The sequence below is a fragment of the Musa acuminata genome, chromosome BXJ3-3 (assembly GCF_036884655.1).
Source record: "Musa acuminata AAA Group cultivar baxijiao chromosome BXJ3-3, Cavendish_Baxijiao_AAA, whole genome shotgun sequence".
Taxonomy (NCBI): domain Eukaryota; kingdom Viridiplantae; phylum Streptophyta; class Magnoliopsida; order Zingiberales; family Musaceae; genus Musa; species Musa acuminata.
Genome location: NC_088351.1, coordinates 28071435 through 28086743, shown reverse-complemented (window position 1 = coordinate 28086743; position 15309 = coordinate 28071435).

Genomic DNA, 15309 nt, shown 5'->3' with positions numbered 1-15309 from the left:
TAAAGAGACAACTTCCATCAACTTCTCCCTTTTTATTTTTCATGAAAACTTTGCATGAAGAAGGAGAGTAAGAAGGAAAATCCATTGAGAACCAACTTTGTGAAATGATTTGAATGAAGTTAAAAATGATAAAAGAGTTTCATTAAATCATGCTTCAATTTTCACAAGGATCAAGATATTTATGTGAAATCAAATTCTCATTCTTGCAAGTGTCCATCTCATAAAAAATAAAGATTCTTCTTTCGTTAAGAAAGAATTCATATGAAAGAATCATTATCTGAAGGATAAAAGAAATTTCATGAAAAAACCTTCATCAGGAGGGCATCATATCAAATCCATTTCTCATTAAAAATTCATAAGAGTGAAATTCGAAAGATGCATTTGTCAATAAAATCCATGAAGTGATTGAGTATATAAAAAATCATTAAGTGATGGAGCAAGGATATGAAGTGAACTTGATATGACATAAACTCATGAAAGCTCCATTTAAGGAATACATTAAGTGAAAGATAGTCCAGAAAATATATACATTAAATTCATACATTCGGACAAATTAACATTCCTAATTCTACAAATGATCATAATACATCAAGTCATAGATACTAACAGTTAAATTTATCAAGGAATTTATCCATTCAAAAGATATATCAAGTCATGATATATTCATTAAAGTAAGCTAGGAGAGTCCTAATTGAGAGGGACATTCATGTAGGAGGTTTTTTCTTTGAGAAGAATTAAGAGTTGTAAGGGAATATGAGTCTTGAGTAAGAGTCATATTAGGAGTTGGTTAGAAGTAAGAGTCTTGAGTAGGAGTCCTATTAGGAGTTAGGGTTTAGAAGCCCTATAAATAGCCATGTATTCCTTCTCTTTTCTTAAGCAATAGATGAATCTTTTCTGTAGCCTTTGAGCAGCAACTTGGAGGGAGGAACCCCTATAGAGTTCCAAGGAGGCCGATCCCCTAAAGTGATCAATCCCAAGTTTAGAATCTATAAGGGTTCTAACACCTAGTATCAGAGCAGCGTTCTTGGCATCTCGCTGCCCTTCTATAACCATCCATCAGCCCTCCACAACCGCCCAAAGCAATTCCCACAATTGTTTAAAAGATCATCGCCAAATTCCGCCATCATCTCCACCACCGCGGATCATCCTTTGATCTCCATATGAATTGCAACAGGTTCTGGTTTCCTACCTTACTGCTACTGTAATTTAGTTATCCCTATCCGAAAATCTAAAAAAAAAAATTGTTCCTATATTACTGCGTAAACTTTTCATCACAAAGTTTTCATCTCTACAACGAAAGATACATTATAGAATTTCAGCTGCATAGCACTGTTTGTTTGATCTTGATACTATATTTTCTCTGTCCAAACCAATCCCCCAACCCTTTTAACCATCACTTCTCTCAACCTATACATGCCTTTAACCTGTCAACAAAAGAGAGATCTTAACATCATAGATTTGGAGTCATATACTATGACATCTGAGGAGACAATCAATGTAAAATTTGAAGCATTCGAGGCACGAATGAAGGATAAGATTCGGACTCTCCTTACCGAATTCAGTTTGGGCCGACCACCAAGCCCGAAGAAATCACATCAATGAGAGAGCTCTAACTAATCACATCATGCCCAAAGAGATGACTTCCAAGAGAGGGGAGGCTCTATAACCGACCCCAACTATTCACGCATGAGAGTGGCCTTCCCTAGATGGGAAGAAGGAGACCCAATTGGTTGGATCTCGCGCGTGGAGCGATATTTTCGGTACCATAAAACTACGGATGCATCCATGGTGGAAATTACAACTATACATCTTGAAGGGGATGCCATACAGTGGTTTGACTAGTTTGAATACACATATGGAGTCCTTTCATAGCGACAATTCAAAGAAGGACTGCTGAACCGCTTCGAGCCAACTTATTACGAGAACATTGACGGATAACTAGCAAATATCCGACAAACCTCCACCATTCAGGAGTACCAAACCAGGTTTGAAAGGTTATCTAATCAAACTCGTGATTGGTTTGAAAAATAGCTATTGGAGACCTTTATTGAGGGCTTAAAGTTGGAGATCCGGGGAGAAGCTAAGGCGTGACAACCATACACGCTTATGGCAGCCATCTCTTTCGCACGACTTCAAGAGGAGCGATTAAACCATGAAGCCTGGAGGACTAGGATCACTCCTCGACCTACAATATTAAAGCCCTCAGCCCCCCCTACTATCAACCGAGTCCCTGCACTGAAAAGGTTAACAAGAGAAGAACTTCGGGAGCGATCTACGAAAGGGTTATGTTGGCATTGCGACGAGCCGTGGAGCCACGAGCATCGTTGTAGAAAAGGGAGACTTCTTATGATTAAACTAGTAGAAGAAGAGGTCATTGAACATCTAGAAGAGAGCTTTGAATATGAAATAGAAGATATGGAAGAAGAGCCACAACCGACCGACATTACGATACACGCACTAGCCGGCTACTCAAACCTGCAAACGATGAAAGTTGGAGGCCTTCTCAAACAACAGCCGATTACTATTCTCATCGACACGGGCAGCACTAATAACTTCCTGAATAGTAAGATTGCTGCTCAAATGGCACTGCATATTGAAGGTTGTAGCAAGTTTGATGTAAAGGTGGCCGACGATAGAATCCTAAAGTGCGACCAAATATGCCCGCAGGTGAAACTATTACTTCAAGACCAAGAAATTATCACCGATTTCTTCCTCTTACCACTTGATGACTATGAGGCAGTGCTTAGTATAGAATGGCTGACTATACTAGGTGATGTCTCTTGAAACTTTTCTAAATTAATTATGAAATTCTACTGTAAGGGCAAACATATCATCCTACGTAGGAAGCGCGGAAGCAACATTACCACTATTTCGACCCAACAAATGGAGAAAGTTTTACACAAGATAAATGGTGGCTTTTTGATCCACCTCCAGTAGTAACCAAAGGGGAAGAAAATAGAAATTGAAGATCAAAATCTTGCCCAATTGCTTACTGAATTTGTCGACATTTTTGCTGAACCATGCGGTCTTCCTCCTTCTCGACAACATGACCATCAAATTCCAATCCTTCCGGGCAAGCCACCAGTGAACACTCGACCGTACCGATATCCTCACCTCCAAAAAGATAAAATTAAAAATATCATAAAGGAGATGCTTGAAACAGAGGTGATTCGGCCAAGTTGCAGCCCCTATTCCTCACTTGTGCTACTTGTACGCAAGAAGGACGGAACTTGGCGGATGTGCATCGACTACCGAGCTTTAAATGGCATCACCATCAAGGACAAGTACCCAATACTAGTGGTAGATGAAGTTCTTGATGAATTAAAAGGAGCTCAAGTCTTCACGAAGTTGGACCTCCGATCCGGTTACCACCAAATTCGGGTATATGAAGATGACATTCCAAAAACTACATTCTGCACGCATGATGGTCATTATGAATTCTTGGTAATGCCTTTTGGACTCACTAATGCTCCTTAAACCTTTCAAAGTCTCATGAACGATATTTTTCGGAGCTTTCTTCGCAAATTTGTGCTGGTATTTTTCGATGATATTCTCATTTACAACCCTTCTCTTGAGACTCACTTTCAGCATTTACGGATTGTTCTGACGATCTTTCGGGAGAATACTCTTTTTGTTAAGCAACCAAAGTGTAGCTTTCTCCAACAAAAAGTAGAGTACCTTAGGCACATAATATCAGAAGGAGTGGTGGTAGACCCAACAAAAATTGAGACAATGCAAGGCTGGCCGAAATCTACAAACGTGAAATTACTACGCGGGTTCCTTGGACTAACAAGCTACTACCAAAAATTTATTAAAGACTATGGGAAGATTAGTGCACCACTCACTTCTCTACTGAAAAAAGATGCTTTCCAATGGTCGGACAAAGCCTCTGCTACCTTCGACAAACTTAAGGTAGCCATGACAATGACGTCGGTGCTAGCGCTACCAGATTTCAGCCGACCCTTCATCATTGAGATCGACGCATCTGGAGTCAGAATTGGAGCCGTTCTTATGCAAGATGGTCGACCACTCGCATACACTAGTAAGGCATTATCTCCCTCCCATCAAAACATGTCAGTATATGATAAGGAGATGCTCGCCATTGTACACGCAGTAATGAGGTGGAGACCCTACCTGATCGGCTGGCGATTTCAAATTAAAACCGACCATAGAAGCCTCAAGTATTTTTTGGAGCAAAATATATCATCCCTTGAGCAACAAAAATGCGTAACCAAACTTCTTGGATTTGATTATGAAATTATTTACAAAAAGGGGAAAGAAAACGTTGGTGTGGATGCACTCTTACGGCTACCTAAGCAAGCTAAGGTTTCAGCCATCTCCCTTCCTACCACTAGTCTCCTCGTGGACATTAGGGAAGAATGGAAGAAGGATCCAGAGATTAGCAACATTATAAAAAAATTGGAGGAGGATCCAAGTGTAATAGCCCACTACACTTGGGATTCGAGGGATCTACGCTACAAAGGTCATATTGTGCTTATACCTGACTCCCCTTGTATCACAATCATTCTGCATGAAATGCACTCCATACCTTCAGTAGGGCACTCTGGATTCCTAAGAACCTACAAAAGAGTGAAGCAAAATTTTTATTGGAGAGTGATGAAAATAATTATTGCTGAATATGTGGCACAATGCGATGTATGTTAATAGCACAAGGGTGAAACTGTGGCAAATCCAAGGAAACTACAACCACTACCTATACCGGACTCGATGTGGACTAATATCTCCATGGACTTCATTGAAGGGCTGCCACCTACCAAAGGTAAAAGCACAATTCTCGTGGTGGTTGATCGACTTACGAAATATACTCATTTTTGTGCTGTGAGAAGTCCCTACACTACTGCTAGTATTGCCCAAGTTTTCATAGAAAATATTGTTAAACTGCACGGGATGCCAAGGTCCATTGTAAGTGATCATGATAAGATCTTCACTAGTAAATTTTGGACTGAGTTATTCCAGTTACAAGGCACCAAACTCAAGATGAGCACAGCGTATCATCCACAAATTGACGGCCAAACAGAGGTAGTAAACAAGTGTTTAGAGACATACCTTTGGTGTTTCGCTAGCGACCAACCAAAAGAGTGGGCAAAATAGCTTCCCCGGGCCGAATGGTGGTATAATACTATATTTCATTCATCTATAAAATGTGCCCCTTATGAAGCATTGTATGGTCGACCAGCCCCTGTGATTCCAAAGTATGTAATTGGCTCGGCCAAGGTAGATCAGGTTGAACAAGAATTGATTGATAGGGACAAACTCCTACAACTGTTAAAAGATAATCTCTCTACAGCTCAAGCCAAAATGAAGCAGCAAGCCGACACATGACGAAGCGAAAGAGAATTTTCAGTAGGAGATTGGGTTTATCTTCGCCTACAACCATACAAGCAACTCTCTATCAACACTCGAGCCTCCATGAAGCTATCTCCATGATTTTTTTGGCCCCATCAAATCATAGAGCGTATTGGAGCAGTGACGTATAGACTTAAATTACCTGAGGATGCCAAAATTCACCCTGTCTTCCACGTGTCATGCTTGAAGCCCAAGTTGGGAGAACACGAGTCACCCCATATCAAACTACCCAACACCACTAAGGATGGAGTTATTCAAGCTCAACCACAAGCCATCCTCGATCGCAGGATCGTGATGCATCGTCGACGTCTCTCTACTGAAGTACTAGTGCATTGGAATAATTTACTACTTTAAGACGCCACATCGGAACCATATGAGGAGCTGAAGACCCGATTCCCTAAGTTCATAGAATCTTAGCCTTGAGGATAAGGCTGATTTAAAGAGGGCGGATCTATTAGGACTCTAGCTAGGAGAGTCCTAATTGGGAGGGACATTTATGTATGAGGTTTTTTCTTAGAGAAGAATTAGGAGTTATAAGGGAATAGGAGTCTTGAGTAGGAGTCATATTAGGAGTTGGTTAGAAGTAAGAGTCTTAAGTAGGAGTCCTATTAGGAGTTAGGGTTTAGAAGCCCTATAAATAGTCATATATTCCTTCTCTTTTCTTAAGCAATAGATGAATCTTTTCTGTAGCCTTTGAGCAGCAACTTGGAGGGAGGAACCCCTATAGAGTTCCAAAAAGGCCAATCCCCTAAAGAGATCAACCCCAAGTTTAGAATCTACAAGGGTTCTAACATTTAACCATCAAGGTAGTTAGCGTAGAATTTTACTATCAAAGTAAATAGCATTTTAGGCATCAAAGCATTGCATTACAATCATCAAGGTAAGTAGCATTTTAAGCACAACATTAAGATCATCAAAGTAAGTAGCACTTTAAGTTTACAACATTAAGGTAAACAATATAACAAAGAGGAATTGTGTCCATTTCTTCTCAAATATATACATAGCTTATTTTGGTGATGGAAAGTTAAAATGTCTAAACAAAGTATTAAACTGTTGATGAATTTGCTACAACTCAGTTAAGATTTGATCTTGGCATTGTTCAAGTCGATCTTGTCATTATTCAAAATAATCCATCCGAGTCCCTATGTTGTCGATAGATGAGGGAGGTGCTTGCTCTACTGGTGGTAATTCCTCAAAGGGACCAATTGAAGGAGATAAATTACCCCTAAAAATTGGTGTTTTAGGTTCTATTTTGGGTTGGAGGGGATTAGTCCTTCTAGGTAGTCTAGTCTATATGCCATTTCTAAATGTACATCTCATCCGTCGAAGTAGATTTCTATTTATAATACTAAATCTATCTAGTTTTATAACTTCTTCTTCGGGTGGAATGACAATATCATAGTTATGGAGTAGTCTTGTGATTAAGCCACCATATGAAAGCATTATATCCTTTTTTGATATTTCAATCATGTTTTGTTGGATTAGGTAACCAAAATAATTATTATGTCCTTTCATAATCCAATACATGGTACCTAGTTCCATTTGGCTTACTTCATCATGATGATATTGCTTTGGGAGAATGATACTTATCAGGATGTGATGAAGTATTTTGGTGCTTAAAGGTAGTAAATGTTCATAGCTTTTTGGAAGAATCGTGAAGTTAGGATTGACAAAAATTGTTCCTAAGGCATCAACGTAAGTAGTCCCAACTGTTTCATCATCTTATTGTCCTCTAAAATAACACCCTCTTTCTTTTACCGGAATTCCTATGATGTTAAAAATAGTTCTATCCATAATGGGTATATGATGTCCTAATAGATAGGTGGATACCTTTCCATCTTCATCTACATGTAAATTGTTGTAAAATAGCCTAACAAGTCTAAGGTAGATAGGTTCACTCATTTGAAGGATTGGGAGAATGTCTAGATTAGCAAACCATTGAATAGGTTCTAAATCACTTAATTTGTCTAAATCAACATATATACGCTTATGAACATGTCTAGACTCTATTGAAGAAAATTTTAGGGCATGTTGATTAGAATCGAAAAGTAGGGAGTCATAATTTTCATCTAATCTCCTCTTCCCTTTGTCCCTAGAGGATCTTTTAGAAGCCATGAGTCTAAACACATAAATGATAAGAGATCTACACATAAGAGGCAAGATATATTAATAAATTGAGAGAAGAGGTTTGAGAATTACCCTTGCAGTAATCTTCTTAAAAAGGTTGAGATTGATCCTTGAATTTAAAGGAGAGGAGGGTTTCCTTGAGTTTCTAGAGGAGGATCAAGAAGAATGAGGGGCGGAAAGGTGTTTAGAGGTGTGAGGAAGGAGTTTAGGAGGGCTTGGGGTCGGTTCTATCACTAGCCCTAAGTTGCTTTTTATAGGGCAGAGGTTGCAGGTGGTGGCATTGCTAGCTGTTAGGATCGAGAGCACTAAGAGGGAGGGGGTGAATTAGTGCAGCGGAAATCTTACAACGATTTAAAAACCAAAAGCTGCGTTTGTTCAAAAACTATTATGATGCAAAAGCAAATTCTCAGTTTGTATCTAAGTGCAGTTTGCGTCTAAGCGCAGATTGCGTCTAAGCGCAGTTTTGCGTCTAAGCGCAGTTTTGCGTCTAAACTCAGATTTACGTCTAAATGCAGATTTACGTCTAAACGCAGATTTACGTCTAAACGCAGTTTTATGTCTAAACGTAGTTTTACGTCTAAACGCAAATTTATGTCTAAATGCAGTTTTACGTCTAAACGCAGTTTTACGTCTAAACGCAGTTTTACGTCTAAACGCAGTTTTACGTCTAAACGCAGATTTACGTCTAAACGCAGTTAGACGCAGATTTACGTCTAAACTTTGAAACTCGTTTGTATACTCGCAGAAGGCAGTATGCAGTTGAAACCAAGACGTAAACGTGAACTGAAATCTGATGATTGAGCGAAGAAAGCCGATTTACGTCTGAATGCAGTTTTACGTCTAAATGTTGAAACTCGTTCGTAAAATCGTAGAGGACAGATTGCAGTTATTAATAGGATTAAAATGTAAGCGTAAACTGCAAGGAAGCTCGTTCGTAAAAGCACGGAAAACAGTTCTGCAGAATCAAACGTAAACGTAAACTGTAATGTATGAAAATACGAGTTTACGTCTGAATGCAGATTTGGAAGAACAGCACTTAGAACTTGTTCGTGAAAGCGCAGAGAGCAGTAGTGATGAGGGAGGTTTGCAGTAATGATAAAGTGCTCGAAAATAAACGCAAACCAGAGATTTAGAGTGGTTCGGTCAGCCTTGACCTACTCCACTTTTGGCTTCCTCCACCGATGAGGTTGCCGACGTCAACTAGGTGCCTTCCTTCAATGGGCGAAGGCCAAACTTCCCTCTTACAATTTCTCTCCTTTTGGCAGGCTTAGGAGACAACCTTTACAGACCTTTCTCTCCTCACTTTACAATTGAAAACTTGAAGAACAGAAGGAGGAGACTTAAAGGCTTTACAACACTTTTGAGCTCTTTAGAATCACAGAAAAGATCACGATTTCGGTATGGGTCTGTTATCTTTTCAGTGCTGAATGGGTGGGGTATTTATAGGCCTCAACCCAATTCAAAATTCGAGCTCAAAACGATCAAATCGATCAAATCCCAGAATTCTGGGATCAGGCGGTTGCACCTCTCGACTGGAGAGGTGGCACCGCCTGGCAGAGCTCGAAGACTGAGCTCTGCCGATTGCTTCTCTCTGCCAGAGCTCGAAGACTGAGCTCGATGGTTGCATCACCTGGCAGAGCTCGAAGACTGAGCTTGGTGATTGCATCACCTGGCAGAGCTCGAAACTGAGCTCGGTGGTTGCATCACCTGGCAGAGCTCCAAGCTGAGCTCAGGCTGATCCACCTCTCTGCCAGAGCTCGAAGACTGAGCTTGGTGAATGCATCACCTGGCAGAGCTCGAGACTGAGCTCAGGCTGATGCACCTCTCTGCCAGAGCTCGAAGACTGAGCTCGGTGGTTGCATCGCCTGGCAGAGCTCGGAACTTGAGCTCTGGCGGTGCAACCTCTTGGCTGGGGCGGTTGCACCTCCCAGCCTTGCAGCCCTGGCGGTTGCACCTCCTGGCTGGGGCGGTTGCACCTCCTGGTGCAATCAGGGTCCGAATGGTTCACTCCATTCGGCCCACTTTGAATCTTTTCAGGGGCCCAATTGCCCCAAGATTAAGCTAATGGGATCACCTCCCATTTTCATGCTTAATCATCATGCTAACTACGATTAACTCTAAGACAACTTCTGCAGCTTGCTCCGATGCGTCAATCGCTTCTTCCGGCGAGTTTCCTGCCAACTTCCGTCGATCAACCGATAACCCTCGGTGATCCTTCTGCGGACATCCGGCATACTCCTGGACTTTGCGACGATCCACTTGGCAAGTTCCGACGAGCTTCGTTTGGCAAGCTTCTGGACTTCTCGGATCTGTTCTCTCTGAACCTCCGACGACCGTCCGAACTTCCGTCGAACTCTCGAACTCCCAACGTGATCATGATCTTGACTCCGGCGCAACTCCTGCTGCTTGTCTTACTCTCATCGTAGTTAATCCTGCACACTTATCTCAACACATAGATTAGATAACAAATGACAATTGACTTCATCATCAAAATCCGAGATTCAACAATCTCCCCCTTTTTGATGATGACAATCAATTGATAAAGGAGTTGTCCTTAACTCCCCCTATCTATATGCCATAGTTGAGATAAGTCAACCTTGAATTCAAGACCTAAGAATTCAAGTGACGTATTGATAAGTTAGATCAGTTAAACTTATCAATGCTCCCATCATGATGCCTATCATGATGTATCTCTTCAAGAATTATGTCAAGGCATGACATACATCATCAAGTTTGTATGATAGTGTTTGTAACCATTCATCATGTAATCATATAAAGCTACGAAGGACTTTTTACATGATGCTCACATTTGAGATTTTCTAGTAAGTTTGCATTTTCTTCACAATATCAAATCAAGATATGATGCAAACTATAGTACATGTTCACATATCTCTTGGTGATGCAAGGATGGCATAACATTGTTTATAGCATCACTCAAGTATTTGCAACTATGACATAGATATGATTATGGCAGTTCAGCTATGACATAGTGTTTATCAATTCATATTTTTCTCCCCCTTTGTCATCAACAAAAAGCATGATAGCATTTTCAAGCATATAAAGGAAGTCATGACACATATATCTCTTTATTGTTTTTGCTTGACGGAGGAAAGTCATTTTCCAAAGAATTTTCATAAGAGTTTACGGGAACATCCCATTTTTAGCATACAACCCGAAAAATGAACTTCTTACATGCATTTGGTTAAAAAATATTTGTCACATAATTTGCAACATGTTATTTGATCAAGCGTTGTCTAGGCATGTAATAGTAATAACATTCGAAAAATAATTTTAAGTATTCGGACACATCAACATTCCTAATTTTCTTCTTATGTAATCAAATTGTTCTTCACATAGGGGTTTTGTGAAGATATCAGCTAGTTGATGTTTGGTATCAATAAACTCTATGGTTACATCATGATTAGTGACATGATCTCGTATAAAGTGATGTCTAATATCAATGTGTTTTGTTCTTGAGTGTTGTATAGGATTTTTAGTTAAGCATATTGCACTCGTGTTATCACATTTAATGGGAATATCTTTAAGATTCACTTTGTAATCTTCTAAAGTGTTTTTCATCCATACAACTTGTGCACAGCATGCACTTGCTGCAATGTATTCAGCTTCGGTTGTTGATAGGGCAACCGAGTTTTGTTTCTTAGATGACCAGGATACAAGGGCATGTCCTAAAAATTGACATGATCCTGATGTGCTTTTTCTGTCTAGTTTACAGCCAGCGAAGTCCGCATCAGCATAGGCTGTTAATTCAAAATTTTCTGATTTTGGGTACCATAATCCTAGATTGGTAGTTCCATTAAGATATCTGAGTATTCTTTTGACTGCTTTGAGATGAGATATCTTAGGGTCTGATTGAAATCTAGCACAAAGTCCTACACTGAACATGATGTCTGGTCTAGTGGCAGTGAGGTAAAGTAAACTTCCTATCATACCCCTATAGGTTTTTTGATCGAAGCTTTCTCCATTCTCATCAATTTCTAACTTAGTGGAGGTGCTCATAGGGGTGTCAATGGCTTTTGAATTATTCATTTTGAACTTCTTTAGCAAACTCTCAGCATATTTGGTTTGACTAATAAAGATGCCATTGCTTAGTTGTTTGATTTGTAGGCCTAAGAAGAATGTTAACTCTCCCATTAGACTCATTTCGAATTCATGACTCATAGTTTTCGCAAAGGATTCACAAAGAGATTCATTTGTAGAACCAAAGATAATGTCATCAACATAAATCTGAACAATGAGAAAATCATTTTCAAAATTCTTGATAAACAATGTAGTATCAACCTTGCCTTTTATGAAATTATTTTCAATGAGAAAAGAGCTAAGTCTCTCATACCAAGCCCTTGGGGCTTGTTTTAAACCATAGAGAGCTTTAGTTAATCTAAACACATGATTAGGGTAGCCATTATTTTCAAATCCAGGAGGTTGTTCAACATAAACTTCTTCGGAAATGAAACCATTTAGAAAAGCGCTTTTAACATCCATTTGAAATAACTTAAAATTATTGCAACTAGCGTAGGCAAGGAGCATCCTTATGGCTTCCAATCGAGCCACAGGTGCGAAGGTTTCTTCGTAATCGATACCTTCTTCTTGGTTGAAACCTTTGGCCACTAATCTAGCCTTGTTTCTAACCACGATACCATTTTCATCTTGCTTGTTTCTAAAGACCCATTTAGTACCAATTACTAAATGGTCATTTGGCCTAGGAACAAGCGTCCACACCTCATTTCTCTCAAATTGATTTAATTCATCTTGCATTGCGATAATCCATGAATCATCTTTCATGGCTTCATCAACACATTTGGGTTCAATTTGGGAGAGAAAAGCGACGTTGGCACAAAAGTTTTTAAAAGAAGATCGTGTTTGAACCCCCTTTGATGTGTCTCCTAGGATTAGCTCCTTAGGATGAGCATCTATATACTTCCAATCCTTGGGTAAGGATGTTTTGGAAGTGGATGCAACCAAGTTGCTAGTTGGAGACGGGGTTTCGTTTAAGTTCAAGGAATCAAAATTAATATCATCATCAAGATCATTTTTCTTAATTTCTGAAATCTCATTGAAAACAACATGGATGGATTCTTCAATAATTAAGGTTCTTTTATTGAAGATGCGAAAAGCTTTAGAAACCGAAGAATAACCAATAAAGATTCCTTCATCAGATTTAGCATCGAATTTTCCTAAGTTATCCTTTTCATTCAAGATAAAACACTTACACCCAAAGACTTTAAAATATGAGACATTGGGTTTTTTGTTATTCCATAACTCATAAGGAGTTTTGGTGAGTAAGGGTCTTACTAGGACTCTATTTAAAATATAACATGCAGTGTTTACAGCTTCGGCCCAAAAATATTTGGGTAGGCTATGTTCATTCAACATGGTTCTTGCCATTTCTTGCAAATTTCGATTTTTTCTTTCTACTACCCCATTTTGTTGAGGATTTCTTGGAGTAGAGAAGTTATGGTTGTATCCGTTGAGTTCACAGAATTCTTGGAAGTCTTGGTTTTGAAATTCTCCACCGTGATCACTTCTAATTGACGAAATCATAGATTCCTTCTCATTTTGAACACGTTTACAAAACTTGGTAAAATGTCTAAAGCATTCATTTTTTTGTTTTAAGAAGTAGGTCCATGTATATCTGCTGTAGTCATCAATAATGACAAAGGCGTATTTGCTACCTCCTAGACTCGATGTAGAGATTGGTCCGAACAAGTCCATATGGATCAATTGTAAGGGCCTAGAGGTGCTTATATGATTCTTAGCTTTGAAGCTACCCCTAATTTGCTTACCTAATTGGCAAGCATCACATACATTATCTTTGATGAACTTGATATGAGGAATTCCTCTTACAAGTTCTCTAGATGATACTTGATTGATTAGTTTCATGCTAGCATGACCTAATCTTCTATGCCATAGCCAAGCATCCTCATTCATAACGGCAAAGCACATTTCATCACATAAGTCATTGATGTCAATAGTGTATACGTTGTTTTGTTTTAATGCAATCATAGATACATTTTTGTGTGGTTTTTCAATGATGCAGGCATTAGATTCAAATCTTATAATATATCCTTTATCACATAATTGACTAATGCTCAAGAGGTTATGTTTTAAACCATCAACTAGTAAAACATCTTCAATAGAGAGGTTGGATTTGTTACCTATGGTTCCTTTGCCAATGATTTTACCCTTGTTGTTGTCTCCGAAGGTGACATATCCTTCGTCTATGCTAGAGAGCTTAGAGAATTGAGATGGATCTCCGGTCATATGCCTTGAGCATCCACTATCAAGGTACCATTTCTTGCTCCTAGCTTGCGATTGTTTAGTTTTCTACAAGAAAGGATGACGTTTAGGTACCCATTTGCTTTTGGGTGCCTCATAAATAGATCTACATTTTCTATCATGTTGCATAGAGTTTATCATGGTTCCTTTAGGAATCCAAATTAATTTGTTTGGACTTATTTTCTTGAATGGACAACAATGTGTCTTGTGTCCAGATTTGCAACAAAAGTTGCACTTGGTTTGGTGTTGAACGTGTAAGATGGGGCCTTTTACAAAGGTAGTTGGATTTCGGTGAGGACTCCTCACAAATCCAATCCCACTTCTTTTGGGAGCATGACCCTTGTTTATAAGGATCATGTTTAATGACTTGCTACCAACCTCGAATTTCTTCAAGGTGTCCTTAAGTAGCAAGTTTTCTTTTTGTATAGTTTCTAAATCATGACATTTGATACATGAATTTAAACTATCATGATGTTCGACTTTTAACTTATCAAACTCACAAGTAAGATTATCATGTAGCTTTTTTAGCAACTTGTATTTCTTATTTATAACTTTGCATTCATCAAATAAATCATGGAAGGCATTTAGTAATTCATCGAAAGATAAATCAGCATCTAATAAATCCGTTACCTCCTCTTCGATGGCCATAAAGGCGTAATGAGCAACTTGCTCGGTGTTGGACTCCTCTTCCTCAGATGCGCTCGAATCATCCCATGTTGCTTGGAGCGCCTTCTTCTTTGTTGTTCTTTTCTTGACTTGGGGACAATCACTTTTGTAGTGTCCCGGCTTTTTACATTCGTAGCAAATCACTTGGTCCTTCTTTGATTCAAGTTTATTTTTCACATCGTTTTTAAACTTGTTTCTTTTGAAGAATTTCTTAAACTTTCTTGTCAAAAGTGCCAAGTCATCGTCACAATCCTCATCACTTGAGTTTTCTCTCAAGTGGCATTCAGAAGTTTTAAGTGCCATATCCTTCCTGTTCTTTGGAAGGATGTCTTCTTGCTCTTCATGAGCTTTGCAGGTCATTTCGTAGGTCATTAATGACCCGACTAGTTCTTCAAGAGGGAAATTTCGCAGATCTTTTGCCTCTTGAATGGCGGTGACTTTAGGATCCCAACTCTTAGGAAGGGATCTTAGTATCTTATTAACAAGCTCAAAATCCGAAAAGCTCTTTCCGAGTCCTTTTAGACCGTTGACGACATCCGTGAAACGGGTAAACATGTCGCCAATGGTTTCACTCGGTTTTATTCGGAAAAGTTCAAAAGAATGCAGCAACAGATTGATTTTTGACTCTTTCACTCTACTTGTGCCCTCGTGGGTCACTTCAAGTGTGTGCCAAATATCAAAAGCAGTTTCGCAAGTTGAAACACGATTAAACTCGTTTTTATCAAGTGCGCAAAATAAGGCATTCATAGCCTTTGCATTAAGAGCGAAAGCCTTCTTCTCCAAATCGTTCCAATCGATCATTGGAAGAGAAGATTTTGAAAATCCATTTTCAACAAGGTTCCACAGTTCAAAATC